Source organism: Dermacentor silvarum, chromosome 10 (genome assembly GCF_013339745.2).
Source record: "Dermacentor silvarum isolate Dsil-2018 chromosome 10, BIME_Dsil_1.4, whole genome shotgun sequence".
Classification (NCBI taxonomy): domain Eukaryota; kingdom Metazoa; phylum Arthropoda; class Arachnida; order Ixodida; family Ixodidae; genus Dermacentor; species Dermacentor silvarum.
This window is the reverse complement of record NC_051163.1, coordinates 124,989,418-125,004,876: the sequence shown is the minus strand read 5'-3', so window position 1 is coordinate 125,004,876 and position 15,459 is coordinate 124,989,418. Positions and strand designations below refer to the sequence as shown.

The window sequence follows — 15,459 nt, the reverse complement described above, 5'->3', positions numbered from 1 at the left end:
ATTTATTCATGTTCACTTTTGGGCGCTGTCACCATGCTTGTTAATTCAGTTAGTAAGCGATTGTGTCCAAGTTTATGCAGCCGATAAAACTGCGATCCTTACTCCGTACACTCTAAGCCAAAAGAGACTAACGGGGGTATAGGGGTTAGTCCTTTGAGGGACTAACTGCGTTGCCACAACCATTACTCCCTTTAGGGACCAACGGCGAGGGGATGAACTGTTAGTCCCCTAGCAGTTACTCCCTTGGAGATTAACTTTTGGTCCCTCCAGTTACTCCCTGGAGGATGAAATGTTAGTCTCCCCAGTTGCTCCCCAGAGATTAAATGTTAGTCCCACCAGCTGCTCCCCGAGGACTAAATGTTGGTCCTTGCAGTTACTCTCCGAGGACCAACTGCTCATCCTTCCAGTTACTCCCCAGGGGATGAACTGTTTAGTACTCCATATTGGTGTTACTCCTTATAGGGTTAATTTTTTGTCTCGAACATGCTTTTCAGAGGCCCAAGACATGAGCAGAGCTGCTTGGGCTGGGATTTTTTTTTATCTCGAACATGTTTTTCAGACACAGAACAAGAGCTGCTTGGGTGCTTGTAACATAAAATATGGAGAAAATATAAACAATAGAACACTTTATTTTTTTTTACAGTAGCAACGTGTGTGACACGCGCACAAGTGGAGTTGGCCACACACCACTGTTAACACCGACCATGTGGCATATGGTCAAATGTTCTTTGTGCCTTTGGCGCAAAAACAATGTCGAATATCCAGTAAAGGGCAATCTGCATGGCAAGGCCAGAGACAAGGTCATCTTCGTCAATCTTGATCGATTCGAGCTGTACATGGAGGGCTCTTGCTTGCAGCAGGCTAGTTCCCTCGTATTTCACCGTAGGCATATGATGTGACGCATCCGGGTGCTGCAAAAATAAATGATAGGGTTGTAAGTGTCAAAGCCAACACATGATTATGAGGCACGCTGTAGATGAGTGGTCCATGCAACAGGTCTATTATCAGCATGCAAGTTACATATAATCTTACGTAAGGGGAAATAAAAGCCTCCATCCTCTCCTTCACAAGGCTTGACAGTCAAGCGCACAATCTGAAGCTGTAGGCTTCAGGTCTGAAACGAAAAGTTTTCACAAATTAGGCATGAACACCCTACACCACGATTGCAAGACCTCATATATGAACACAGGCATTGAAAGACAATTTACATTGCAATTACAGTGGATCCCCGATTATAAGGCTTTGAGGGGACCACACAAAACCGCTCTATAATCGGGGCATCGTATAATAAAAAAAAACTTAAGAATATAGGCAGTGACGATGTCTTGCCCAAAAAACAGGTACAGACTGCCTGAATAATCCCACGGCACGAACCTGCACTGCTTGCAAGGAAGGTAGATTAAATTATTCAAAAATTGCGGTATTTATTCGATTGTAACACAAGTGTACTTTTTTCACAATTTTCGTTGCTTGAACCATGACCCTTGTGTTCATTCGAATAACGTCAAAATTGACCATTTAAAACAAATCTACTAAATCCCACGATTTCTTGCGTTACGTTGGCAACCTGTAACCTTACGGCTCGATCCAATCCATGGACAGGTCGACCGAAGTGCTAACTTGTTTTTGGTTGGAATCGGCGCTGTTTTCACTGTGCTTGTGACTGGTTACGGTGCTGTAATACCCTATAACCTTTTGTGGTTCGACTCAGTTCATTCGCGGCATTATGGCAACGCAGCACATTCAGTATGACGGTCGCTTCGGGAGACGAGCAATTTTGATGGCCGAGGAGCTGGGAAAGAGGCCACACAACAAGAATACAAACATTTCTGATGCTGCTAATTTTTGTAATAGCATAACACTTCAATGTTTGAAACAGTAAGGCGGTGCACAAGGAACCCGAGAGCAGATTCAGAAAGCGTTCGTAAGCAAGAATTTGTAAAAGTGGTGATTGGTCAACCAGGGGGATCGGTCCACCCATGAAACAGGATGCAGAAACCAGGGTGCTGGCCAGTCAAGAAGTGCTGTTATGAAGGCTTGCACATAGAGAGCTTTGTGAATTTAAGTCGACTCATTTGTGCTAGCCAAAACAGATGTCAAAGGGTACAAGATGCTGTTAGTAGTACCAACATAAACAGAGCTTCCAAGTTGCCTTCCAGAACCAACAGAACAAACTCCAACAAAAACAGAGAGAATTAATTATGGCAATGAAAACAGCAAAAGCACAAACACAGGACATTCCACATCGTCAGTGCCACAATAGCTATAAGTCAAGATACATTTACTGGCTATTGCGGACAGCTGCACTTTGTTCCAAAAATTAATCATCCGTGTTGTGAACTACTTTGGCTGTATTGGTTTCCACTCGACAAAGAGCAGCAGTGTCTGTGGATTGCTAACAGCAATTGGAAAATCTTCTATCTGATCACTTGGCGTGGAAACAAGCATAGGAGTGCCGGTGTACGGGCAACCCAATGCAACCCTGAGAAATTTAAGTGCCAGCCGTTATAGAATATTTGCATGAGCTACCGGCATAGTTCTCATGCATTTCAAGTCCACTATGTCATGCCTATGTCGGCCTATGTCCACTATGTCACACCTATGTTGGTGCTCTCCCAGGCACATGTTGAGGCACCGGCCAGTCTGCCCCATGTAAATCTGACCAAATATACACATGATCAAAGGAATAGACCACACAACCCCTGATGGATGCAAGACAAGTTTTGTGGTATCTTTAACTAAGCAAGCCTCCCTTGCCTGGATGTCTTTCTCAATTCGCTTGTGGATTGCTATGCACATATATAACCAGAAAGAAATAATGTAGACAGGATATGCACGACAGTCCGTAAGTGAACTGTGAAAGGCGAGCAGGCAAGCAAGCGAGGCTTCCTTGGTTAAAGGTACCACTAAATTTGTCCAGTGTTTGTCCGAGGCAGTGTATTGTACTCCTTTCACATGTGGTCAAATGCACATAGTACAGACTGGCCAATGCCTAAGTATGTACTTAAGATATTAACCATATTTGACTCAAAAGGCCAGTATGCTCATCCGTCTTGGCCGTGCATTCCAGCAATAGGACTTCTGGCCAGATTACACGATCGTCACCTATTTTTCACCTACAGTGGAAAATTGACACATGAAATCAGTGAGGCACACTGCATAAATAAAAAGACGTGTGCGCCAGCCCCATTAGTAATGGTCTGCCTTCTCTCACAGTGTAAATTTTGTCCTGAAAAGTTACATGAACTGACCGGCAAACTCAAAAGGACGCTACAAATTTCACCTAGTGGACACGGCTGGTTCTCAGAAAATGCACAAATACAGGGATGGGTATCTGTTGGCATACTGTAGTAATAGTTGGCGCAAGTTAGCTTCGACATTGCTGCCATACTTCAGCTGTCGCAAGGCTACACCTTCACATTTCATTTCAAGAAATTTAAGCTCATCATATGTGTATTTGCCAGTGGCAGTTAATCTGAGGACAAGACAGAAATTATTGTAAATAGCAATGCTAAAGTAACAATGGTAAGCAAAGGTAAGCACGCTGCACACTTAGACCTGTGACATATTTGGCACACTACAGTTCGAATTCTAACATGCACAAAAACTGCACATGTGTGTAGCATAAACAGAGAAAAAATACAGAAATAAAAGCTACAGCATAAAGAACAGTTTCAAAACAATAAAACCAAAATAAGGAGAGTAATATACTGTGTGCAAAGCAAAAATAAGTGAACTTGCAGCCAAGTGATTGAAGCGAGAAAAACATGCTAAACATCAGGACATGTTAGGTTTAGTTTTATATAGAACACAATAATGTGTGCATAATGTTATGAACACAAATAAGCAGCAAGTTGAATAACATTGCATAACTATTTAGCCTATTTAGTAAGCTGAGTTGAGTAATATGTCGATAAGCTTATACACAAATCATACTGAGATCGTAGTTTCTGGTACACGTACACTTCATACATACCTGACATGACATCCAGATTACACCCTGTCCTGCTGTAGCCATGGCTGCGGGATCCCTGCATTTCCCTGCCATTATGTTGACACTGCTATAGGGTCACGGTCTCACCACTGCAAAATGAGTAGTGTGTTAACTTATAGCATTGATTGGCACAATAAAACTGTCATATTGTGAACACATGTAAGGTGCACATAAAAACATGTCTGGACTAGTGCAGGGTGGCAACGGCGCACAAGGTCGAGTCACTGAAGAATGTCATGATAATAGGGACCCCTTCATCAAAGTAAAATTTTGAACACGCACGCAGCAGCACATACAAGAAATGTTTGTTTACATACTAGAGTTTGCTTTCATGACTTAGTTTAAACAACTTTCCCCTGCCATGTTTAGTTACGTCATAGTTATGGCAACACCCCTTGTGTTGAAAAGAAAGCTGTACTAGTAGCAAACTGTGACTGCTTACATTCTCGTTTTCTCCTCAAACTGCTCGTAAACCGAAAACCTGGTAAGCATAGATTATTTACAACGTCGAAGAGTTTATAAGCGAAAAAACGTAATTGCCGTAATAATCGGTGAAGAGACAGATCAGTCGTTATTATGCAACTTCAGCAGAAAAGCGGAAGCGCACGTACAGGTGAACACGATTATTTTCGAACGTAATTTTTCTCATCGGAAGAAAACGCTTATCAGGATATTCAATTTCGCATCAAAGCAATAAATTTGCGTAACTAAATTCTGACAAACAGCGCGCAGCATGCACAAGCACAGGTTTCACTGTTGTCGCAGAAGTTCAATTTCCTACGTTCGCAAGGTACGCTATGCACACGCGAGGAGCACGCACAAAGCACGTGTACTTAGCAAGCACGACTGCTTACCTTTTCAATGGTACGACGCTCTCCAAGTTGCCGGTGCTGCGTCGACGACATTACTCCCATCATAGATGTCGCTGCGTAGTGGACGAGCTGAGGCACGCTAACAATACGCATTATTTTTTTTTCGACGTCCACCCAACTTTCCACGACAACCAGACAAAGGCCACGACATAAAAATCGTTGGTCCACATTTGCCTGGCGCGCCACGCATACGGCGAGTTCGCAGCGAGACACGAGGTATCTTCTGGCACTTTTGTGCACGCTAACTACGTCCCGTTTCATTACAGCAAACACAAAAACACACGATAGAGAAAATATATCGTAAGCAGCGCGGTTGCAGCTCGCACAGACGACCGCCATCTTGAAGACTGAGGAAAAACAACAGCGCCACCTGCATACTTGTGAGGTTGTTGTGGCCTCCGTGATGCCAACAATATTCACCAGTAAACTCATGTATTGTGCCGTGTTACGCCCAGCTACGTATATATGTTGCGAGGCAAAACAAGCCACCGAACAGTCCACATTTTACGCTATAGTTTATCGTAGAAATAAATTCTATGACGTATTTTCTTTTTTTGGATTGCTTCCGTGGTCTGCAGCCAGCAAAAGCATGGCCTTAGAGATCGGGTTACGTTATCCTTTGAAAGCCGTCGCTGGGGCGTGAGTTGAATGATATTGACTGCCTGCGCCGTCACTTCGTTTTAGATAACTTCCGGCTATCGTTAACATCAGCTGTAGGCTCAGAAATTGTCGAAACGATCTCTGCAGTGTGCCTCAATCGTGGTTTTCGCATAAACCTCAGCATTGCTTTTAAATCAACATTTTTGGCAAACTATGTAACACTGCGATTTGCCTGTAAATTGTGCTCGATATGATAGACTAATAATCTGTATTATTAGCCTCCCCCCGCACCCCCCCCTCCCCTAAAAAAAAATCAGAGCCCTTCCACTATGTGAAGATCGAAGACCAGCTATGGTCTTCGATGGTTCTCGCTATCTGCTGGTTCTCGTGGTTCTCGCTATCTGCTGTTTGTCGCGACGTTGTACGGGGTGCCGCGTAGCTTCGCATTTTATTGCGATGTTCTCAGGCTATTTTTGTTGCAGGTTGTTCGTTAATGCACGGACTCGACTGCAGCTTCAGCCGCTGACGCTTTGGTGCAACCATTTACTTCATTTGTGTGCATGCGTATCTATTTGCAAAACGTAGTCCCCCTACGCCAACCCGCAAGAAAATCTGGCTCGTGAATAGACATGTGAGCGCGTGCAAATGCAGGAGGCAGTATGCATGCGGCGTTCTGTAGGAGAGCAACGGTTGCATGACGAGAGCAAGCGTTGCCGTTCGTCCTTCCGTTGCTCCCTTTCAAACCGGAGACTAAACACTTAGTCCTTCGATTTTCGACATGTCAGCCATCTTGTTCCAGTTGGTCCCTCTGGGGACTAAATGTTAGTCCTGAGGACTAAAAACTGCAGTTACTCTCACTTTCTCCATTTTTGGCTTAGAGTGTATAGCTCTCTACTAATTCGCTATCGCAATTGATGCTTCGCCTTTCCGGTGAAACTGCGACTTTTTATGATAGAACTGCTGAACCGATCTGGATGACATTTGTTGCATTTAAGGAAGAACGTTCAATCACAGTGACTGCAGCCACGGCCACTTGATGAAACGCACGAGGGGCAGCCTGCCAGATCGCGCGGCGAAGTACGAGCGGAGCAATGAAGCGAAAGTTGACATTTGCCTCCGCTTTTTTAGGGGTGGCGCCACTGCTACGAGACTGCTCTCCCTCTGAGAAGGCGCCGCGGGTGAGATTACGCGTCTCGCTAGCACCCCTTTTGTCCGCACACGTGGTAGTATAAACGTGCCGTGGCACTATGTCACGCAAATGTTGCGAGCTGCTGTGTGCTACTAACGCAAGAAAAGCTCCAATTAACCGGTACCATGAGTTTCCGTGTGACGTGGAACGCCGTAAGGCATGGCTGGAAAGCAATTCGTCACAGGGAACAAGTGGCAAAGCAAGGATTTAGGACCCGAATTTTAAATTGGTCTGTTCACTTCACTTCATTCACGGCCACACCGAGGAACTGTGTAAGGTGTTTCTAAGCAAATTATTAAAGCCGCTACTAGCGAACTGCACCGGGGACCTGAATGCAACTATGCAGCGGTTAAAACTCAACTACAAGCTTATGTCATGGAAGGTAGTACAATTTTAAAGCTGTTAAACAAGGCCCTTTTCCGCGGATTCCCACCCTGTGATTAGAGAAAATAACAATTGCCACAGCCTCCCTCGATCTTTTTTCTCTTTTGACCATTACAACTGCTTTATTCACGCTGAACAACTTTTTTAATTGCATCTTCCTTACATAAATGTGCTACACATCGGCAGTGTGGCTGAATATACGATCCGTTATGAACTGCTATCTACCCCATTTTTCTACAAATTAAAACAAAAAAATCAAGTAGAAAATAGATATCCAAAGCTATGTCATGATGCACATTTGTAAGAAGTTTCATATTAGAGGGTTCCATTTTTACTTTGATTTTTCGTACCGTTGCGAGAGCTCTATTCAAGTTGAACTTTTAACAGCGGAGCTGTTTAGGCTCTCGGTTAGGCCGCGTAGTGCGAACAAAAGCTGTGGGCCGACCCTGGAGGTTGTGAAGAAAGGGTCCAAGTGCCATGGCACGTACTAGCGAAGCTGTTTAAGCTCCAGGGTGAAGCACCGCAAAACGTCCGCCTGGCGATGACGTCATTATGCGTAGCCTAACAACGCCTCGCCCCACAAGCATAGCGCTGACATGGTGAAGACACACAAGAAATGGCCCACTGTACTAGAGAGGAACTTCAATAAAACTTCGGTTAAGGCTAGTTCGTACATTGCATTTTAAGGTGAAAAATACTTCAGCGCAAACACCCAGGACAAACCACAAAAGAGTAGACGACACAAGCATGGTGCTGATATGTTGAATACACACAACAAGATGAGCCCACTGTACTAGAGAGGAACTTCAATAAAACTTGGGTTAGGGCTAGTTCGTAGATGGCATATTAAGGTGAAAAATACTTCAGTGCAAACACCCAGGACAAACCATAAAGAAGACATGAGGCATGCACTGGTGCTGACATGGTGAGGACACACATAAAGAAGGGCCAACTATGCTAGAGAATTTCAATAAAACTTCGGTTCGGGCTAGTTGGTACGTAGCAATTTAAGATGAAAAATACTTCAGCGCAAACACCCAGGACAAAGAACAAAGAGGACACGAGACAAGCACTGGTGCTGACATGATGAAGACACAAAAAGAAGGGCCAACTGTGCTAGAGAAGAATTTCAATAAAACTTCGGTTAGGGCTAGTTGGTACGTAGAAATTTACGGTGCAAAATACTTCAGCGCAAACACCCAGGACAAATCGCCAAGAGGACACGAGACAAGCACTGGCGCTTACAAGATGAAGACACAGAAAGAAGGGCCCACTGTACTAGAGAAGAACTTTAATAAAACATTGCTTGAGGCTAGTTGGTACGTAGTGTTTTAGGGTGAAAAATACTTCAACGCAAACACCCAGGACAAACCACAAAGAGTAGACGAGACAAGCATAGCGCTGACATGGTAAATACACAAAAAAGGGCCCACTGTACTAGACAGGAACTTCAATAAAACTTAGGTTAGGGCTAGTTGGTACATTGCATATTAAGGTGAAAAATACTTCAGTGCAAACACCCAGGACAAACCACAAAGAGCAGACGAGACAAGCATAGCGCTGACATGGTGAAGACACACAAAAAGAAGGGCCCGCTGTAATAGACAGGAACTTCAATAAAACTTCGGTTGAGGCTGGTTTTTAAACAGTATTTTAAGGTGAAAAATAACATTGCATATCAACGGGGTGAATGATGATGAGTGGGCGAAGCTCCGGAGAGAATCATCGGTAAACCGTGAATCTTCCGTGTAATTCGCACAGTCTCGCCGCACTAAATCGAACGATTGACTTCCACACGCGCCATAAGTGACGCGCCATATGGGACGTCATTCCTATTTTATAACAGCGCCCTTCATTATATTTGCACCATCTCCCGCTTAAGGGGACGCTGGCAGAAACGCGTTAGAAACGTGCAGTACTCGCTAGTAAGGGGTAGAGGCCACGGTGTCTTACGCAGCCGTTTACACATGCCGTATCGTGCACCGCGTTTGCCGACGTCATCACATGACTGCCGAGAGAGTATAACCCCCGTATTCATAAACGCTCCTAGACTTGAACTTGACTTGCCACCGCCTTCAACGCGTTTCGAACGCGCTGCCCAAGGCGGTGGCAAGTCAAGTTCAAGTCGAGGAGCGTTTATGAATACGGCGGTAAGGCGGAGAGGCCACAGTGTCTTACACCAGCTTCTTACAAAGGCCGTAACGCGCTAGCACAAACGCGTTAGAAACGCGCAGTCTTTCGTTAATGTTGGGTATTTATTGTCATCGTGGTGCGTGTGCCCATGTGCGCTTCGTGGCCTACTGGTTAGCGCCGCGCGTTCGGAAGCGAGGGGTCCCTGGTTCGATTCCGCGCTACGGACACAACTTTCGGAATCTTTTTTCTCATAAAAGTAGACGTGGCTACCTACTACTACGACAACGACTACTACGACGACGACGACTGCTACTACTACTACATACTACAGAGGAGAGACAGACCCACACCCTAAGGAGCTTCGCCCCTAAAATACTTCAGTGCAACTTCCAGGACAAACCACAAAGAGTAGACGAGACAAGCATAGCGCTGACATGGTGAAGACACACAAAAAGAAGGGCCCACTGTACTAGGCAGGAACTTCAATAAAATTTCGGTTGGGGCTAGTTTTTACACAGTATTTTAGGGTGACAAATACTTCAGTTCAAACACCCAGGACAAACCACAATGAGTAGACGAGACAAGCGTAGCACTGACATAGTGAAGACACACAAAAAGAAGGGTCCACTGTACTAGAGTGGAACTTATATAAAATTTCGGTTAGGGGTAGTTGGTACATAGCACTTTAAGGTGAAAAATACTTCAGCGCAAGCACCCAGGACGAACCACAAAGAGTAGACGAGACAAGCATGGCGCTGACATGGTGAAGACACACAAAAAGAAGGGCCAACTGTACTAGAGAAGAATTTCAATAAAACTTTGCTTGAGGCTAGTTGGTACGTAGTGTTTTAGGGTGAACAATACTTCAACGCAAACACCCAGGACAAACCACAAAGAGTAGACGAGACAAGCATAGCGCTGCATGGTGAATACACAAAAAAGGGCCCACTGTACTAGACAGGAACTTCAATAAAACTTCGGTTAGGGCTAGTTGGTACATTGCATCTTAAGGTGAAAAATACTTCAGTGCATACACCCTGGACAAACCATAAAGAAGACACGAGAAATGCACTGGTGCTGACATGGTGAGGACACACATAAAGAAGGGCCAACTATGCTAGAGAATTTCAATAAAACTTCGGTTAGGGCTAGTTGGTACATAGCATTTTAAGGTGAAAAATACTTCAGCGCAAACACCCACGACAAACCGCAAATAGTAGACGAGCCAAGTATAGCACTGATATGGTGAAGACACACAAAAAGGGCACACTGTGCTAGAGTGGAACTTCAATAAAACTTCGGTTGAGGCTAGTTGGTACATAGCATTTTAAGGTGAAAAATACTTCAGTGCAAACACCGAGGACAAACCATAAGTAAGACAGGAGACAAGCATAGCGTTGACAGGGTGAAGACACACAAAAAGAAGGGCCCACTGTACTAGACAGGAACTTCAATAAAACTTCGGTTGAGGCTAGTTTTACACAGTATTTTAAGGTTACAAATCCTTCTGCACATACACCCCGGACAAACCGCAAAGAGGACAGGAGACAAGCACTGGTGCTGACATGGTGAAGACACACAAAAAGAAGGGCCCACTGTACTAGACAGGAACTTCAATAAAACTTCGGTTGAGGCTAGTTTTACACAGTATTTTAAGTTTACAAATCCTTCTGCACAAACACCCCGGACAAACCGCAAAGAGGACAGGAGACAAGCACTGGTGCTGACATGGTGAAGACATACAAAAAGAAGGGCCAACTGTACTAGATAAGAATTTGAATAAAACTTCGGTTAGGGCTAGTTGGTACACACTATTTTAAGGTGGGAAATACTTCAGCGCAAACACCCAGGACAAACCGCAAATAGTAGACGAGACAAGAATAGCGCTGACATGGTGAAGACAAATAAAAAAGGGCTCACTGTACTAGAGAGGAACTTCAATAAAATTTCGGTTGGGGCTAGTTAGTACATAGCATTTTAAAGTGAAAAATACTTCAGTGCAAACACCCAGAACAAACCGCAAAAAGGACACGAGACAAGCATGGCGCTGACATGGTGAAGACACAAAAAAGGGCCGACTGTACTATACAGCAACTTCAATAAAACTTCAGTTGAGGCTAGTTCTTACACAGTATTTTAAGGTGACAAATCCTTCAGCCCAAACACCCCGGACAAACCACTAAGAGGACAGGAGACAAGCACTTGCGCTGACATGGTGAAGACACACAAAAAGAAGGGCCAACCGTACTTGAGAAGAATTTAAGTAAAACTTAGGTTAGGGCTAGTTGGTACGCAGCAATTTAAGGTGACAAATACCGCAGCGCAAACACCCAGAACAAACCGCAAAAAGGACATGAGACAAGCATGGCGCTTGCATGATGAACACACACAAAAAGAGCCCACTCTACTATACAGCAACTTCAATAAAATTTCGGTTGAGGCTAGTTCTTACACAGTATTTTAAGGTTACAAATCCTTCAGCCCAAACACCCCGGACAAACCGCTAAGAGGACACGAGACAAGCACTTGCGCTGACATGGTGAAGACACACAAAAAGAAGGGCCAACCGTACTCGAGAAGAATTTCAGTAAAACATAGGTTAGGCCTAGTTGGTACATTGCATCTTAACGTGAAAAATACTTCAGTGCAAACACCCAGGACAAACCACAAGGAAGACAGGAGATAAGCACTGGTGCTGGCATGGCGAAGACACAAAAAGAAGGGCCAACTGTACTCGAGAAGAATTTCTATAGAACTTCGGTTAGGGCTAGTTGGTACATAGTATTTTAATGTGGAAAATACTTCACTGCAAACACACAGAACAAACTTCAAAAAGGACACGAGAGATGCACTGGCTCCATGGAGAACACGCACAAAAAGGGCCCACTCTACTAGACAGGAACTTCAAAAAAACTTCGGTTAGGGCTAGTTGGTACGTAGCATTTTAGGTGAAAAATACTTCAGTGTAAACACCCAGCACAAACCACAAAGAGTAGACGAGACAAGCATAGCGCTGACATGGTGAAGACACTCAAAAAGGGCCCACTGTACTAGACAGGAACTTCAATAAAACTTCGGTTGAGGCTAGTTTTTACACAGTATTTTAAGGTTACAAATCATTCGGCGCAAACACCCCGGACAAACCGCAATGAGGACACGAGACAAGCACCGGGGCTGACATGGTGAAGACACACAAAATGAAGGGCCAACTGTACTAGAGAAGAATTTCAATAAAACTTCTGTTAGGGCTAGTTGGTACCTAGTATTTTAAGGTGGAAAATACTTGAGTACAAACACCCAGAACAAACCGCAAAAAGGACACGATAGATGCACTGGCTCCGGCATGGTGAACACACACAAAAAGGGCCCACTCTACTAGACAGTAACTTCGATAAAACCTCGGTTAGGGATAGTTGGTATTGCATTTTAAGGTGAAAAATACTTCAGTGCAAACACCCAGGACAAACCGCAAATAGTAGACGAGACAAGCATAGTGCTGACTTGATGAAGACGCGCAAAAAATGGCCCACTGTACTTGAGAGGAACTTCAATAAAACTTAGGTTAGGGCTAGTTGGTACATTGCATCTTAATGTGAAAAATACTTCATTGCAAACACCCAGGACACACCACAAGGAGTAGACGAGACAAGCGTAGCACTGACATGGTGAGGAAACACAAAAAGAAGGAACAACTGTGCTAGAGAAGAATTTCAAAAAAAACTTCGGTTAGGGCTAGTTGGTACTTAGCAATTTAAGGTGAAAAATACCTCAGCCCAAACACCCAGAACAAACCGCAAAAAGGACACGAGACAAGCATGGCGCTGACATGGTGAACACACAAAAAAGGGCCCACTGTACTAGACAGGAACTTCAATAAAATTTCGATTGGGGCTAGTTAGTACATAGCATTTTAAAGTGAAGAATACTTCAGTGCAAACACCCAGGACAAACCACAAAGAGTAGACGAGACAAGCATAGCGCTGACATGGTGAAGACACTCAAAAAAGGGCCCACTGTACTAGACAGGAACTTCAATAAAACTTCGGTTGAGGCTAGTTTTTACACAGTATTTTAAGGTTACAAATCCTTCGGCGCAAACACCCCGGACAAACCGCAATGAGGACACGAGACAAGCACTGTGGCTGACATGGTGAAGACACACAAAATGAAGGGCCAACTGTACTAGAGAAGAATTTCAATAAAACTTCTGTTAGGGCTAGTTAGTACCTAGAATTTTAAGGTGGAAAATACTTCAGCAGAAAAACCCAGAGCAAACCGCAAAAAGGACATGAGACAAGCATAGCGCTGACATGGTGAACACACAAAAAAGGGCCCATTCTACTAGACCGGAACTTCAATAAAACTTCGGTTAGGGCTAGTTCGTACCTAGTATTTAAAGGTGGAAAATACTTCAGCGCAAACACCCAGAACAAACCGCAAAAATACACGATAGATGCACTGGCTCCGACATGGTGAACACACACAAAAAGGGCCTACTGTGCTAGACAGGAATTTCGATAAAACTTCCGTTAGGGCTAGTTGGTACATAGCACTTCAGTGCAAACACCCAGGACAAACAACAAAGAGTAGACGAGACAAGCATAGCAATGAGATGGTGAAGACACAAAAAAGGGCCCACTGTACTATACAGCAACTTCAATAAAACTTCAGTGGAGGCTTGTTCTTACACAGTATTTTAAGGTGACAAATCCTTCAGCCCAAAAACCCCGGACAAACCACTAAGAGGACACGAGACAAGCACTTGCGCTGACATGGTGAAGACACACAAAAAGAAGGGCCAACCGTACTTGAGAAGAATTTCAGTAAAACTTAGGTTAGGGCTGGTTGGTACGTAGCGATTTAAGGTGAAAAATACTTCAGCGCAAACACACAGGACAAACCGCAAAGGGGACACGAGACAAGCACTGGCGCTGACACGGTGACGACACACAAAAAGAAGGGCCCACTGTATATTAGAGAGGAACTTCAAGAAAATTCGGTTAGGGCTAGTTAGTACATAGTATTTTAATGTGGAAAATACTTCACTGCAAACACCGAGAACAAACTTCTCGGTGTTTGCAAACACCGAGAACAAACACCGAGAACAAACGTCTTTAGTGGAACGTGGTATAGGGAAGTCTTTCACAACAAGAATTTTTTCTGGGTCAGGTTGCACGCCTTCAGCACTCACAAGGTGGCCACGCACAGTGATTTCGCGGGGGCCAAAACGGCATTTGGTATAGCTGAGCTGAAGGCCTGCTCACCTGAAAACTTCAAGAACTGCCGACAATCGGCTAAGGTGACTGTGAAATGTCGGTGAGAAAACGATGACATCGTCAAGGTAACACAGGCAAATTGACCATTTGTATCCACGGAGGAGGGAGCCCGTCATCCTTTCAAATGTGGCTGGGGCATTACACAGTCCAAAGGGCATTACCTTAAACTGGTAAAGTCCATCAGGCGTAACAAATGCGGTTTTTTCACGGTCTTGATCATCGACGGAGATCTGCTAGTAGCCTGACCTCAGGTCGATAGAAGAGAAGTATGCAGAGCCGTGTAGACAGTCGAGAGCGTCATCCATCCGCGGCAAAGGGTAGACGTCCTTGCACGTTACCTTGTTTAGGTGCCGGTAGTCGACGCAGAAGCGCCAGCTGCCATCTTTCTTCTTCACCAGGACGACTGGTGATGCCCATGGACTACATGAAGGCTCAATGACGACCTTGATGAGCATCTTGTCGACTTCACGCTGTATCACTTCTCGCTCGGCATGGGACACGCGATAGGGACGTCGTCTGATTGGGCTGGCGTCCCCAGTATTGATCTTGTGAGTGGCCACAGATGTCTGCCCCAAAGGACGGTCATTGAAGTCAAAGATGTCGCGGTAGGACTTCAATACGCGCCGCATATTGGCTGTCTGTACAGGAAGGAGGTCAGACGCAATCATCATGTCAATATTACCGTCGTCGAGATTGTGCGAGAAAGAGGAAGTGGCAGAGGATAAAGAAGCGTCGGTGACGAATGCAGAAACGGCACACTCATCGATAGAAGCAATGTGGCCTAGAGTCATGCCGCTTGGGATGAGTTGCGTGCACCAGCTAAAGTTCAGTATGGGTAGAGACGTGTGATTATCTGCAACTCTTATAAGGGTGTGAGGAAGAGCGACGTTTATGGCGAATAAGACGTCAACGATCGGGGTCAAAATGTAATCGCCATCGGGAATGGGCGAACAAGACCGCAAGTTCACATACATAACGGCTTGAGGAGGTAGCCGAACGTAATCCACTGAG

The 15,459-nt window shown here is 44.7% G+C and overlaps 1 long non-coding RNA gene across 1 annotated transcript; it reads right to left on the bottom strand.

The window, feature by feature from the left end:
• Positions 1 to 235: 235 nt before the first annotated feature.
• On the bottom strand, positions 236 to 5,691 carry LOC125940503 (uncharacterized). Its single transcript, XR_007463702.1, has 3 exons — positions 4,849 to 5,691; positions 1,033 to 4,083; positions 236 to 911 (listed from the first exon to the last, which is right to left on the bottom strand). It is a non-coding gene; the product is annotated as an uncharacterized LOC125940503 (long non-coding RNA).
• Between the last annotated feature and the right edge of the window lie 9,768 nt (positions 5,692 to 15,459).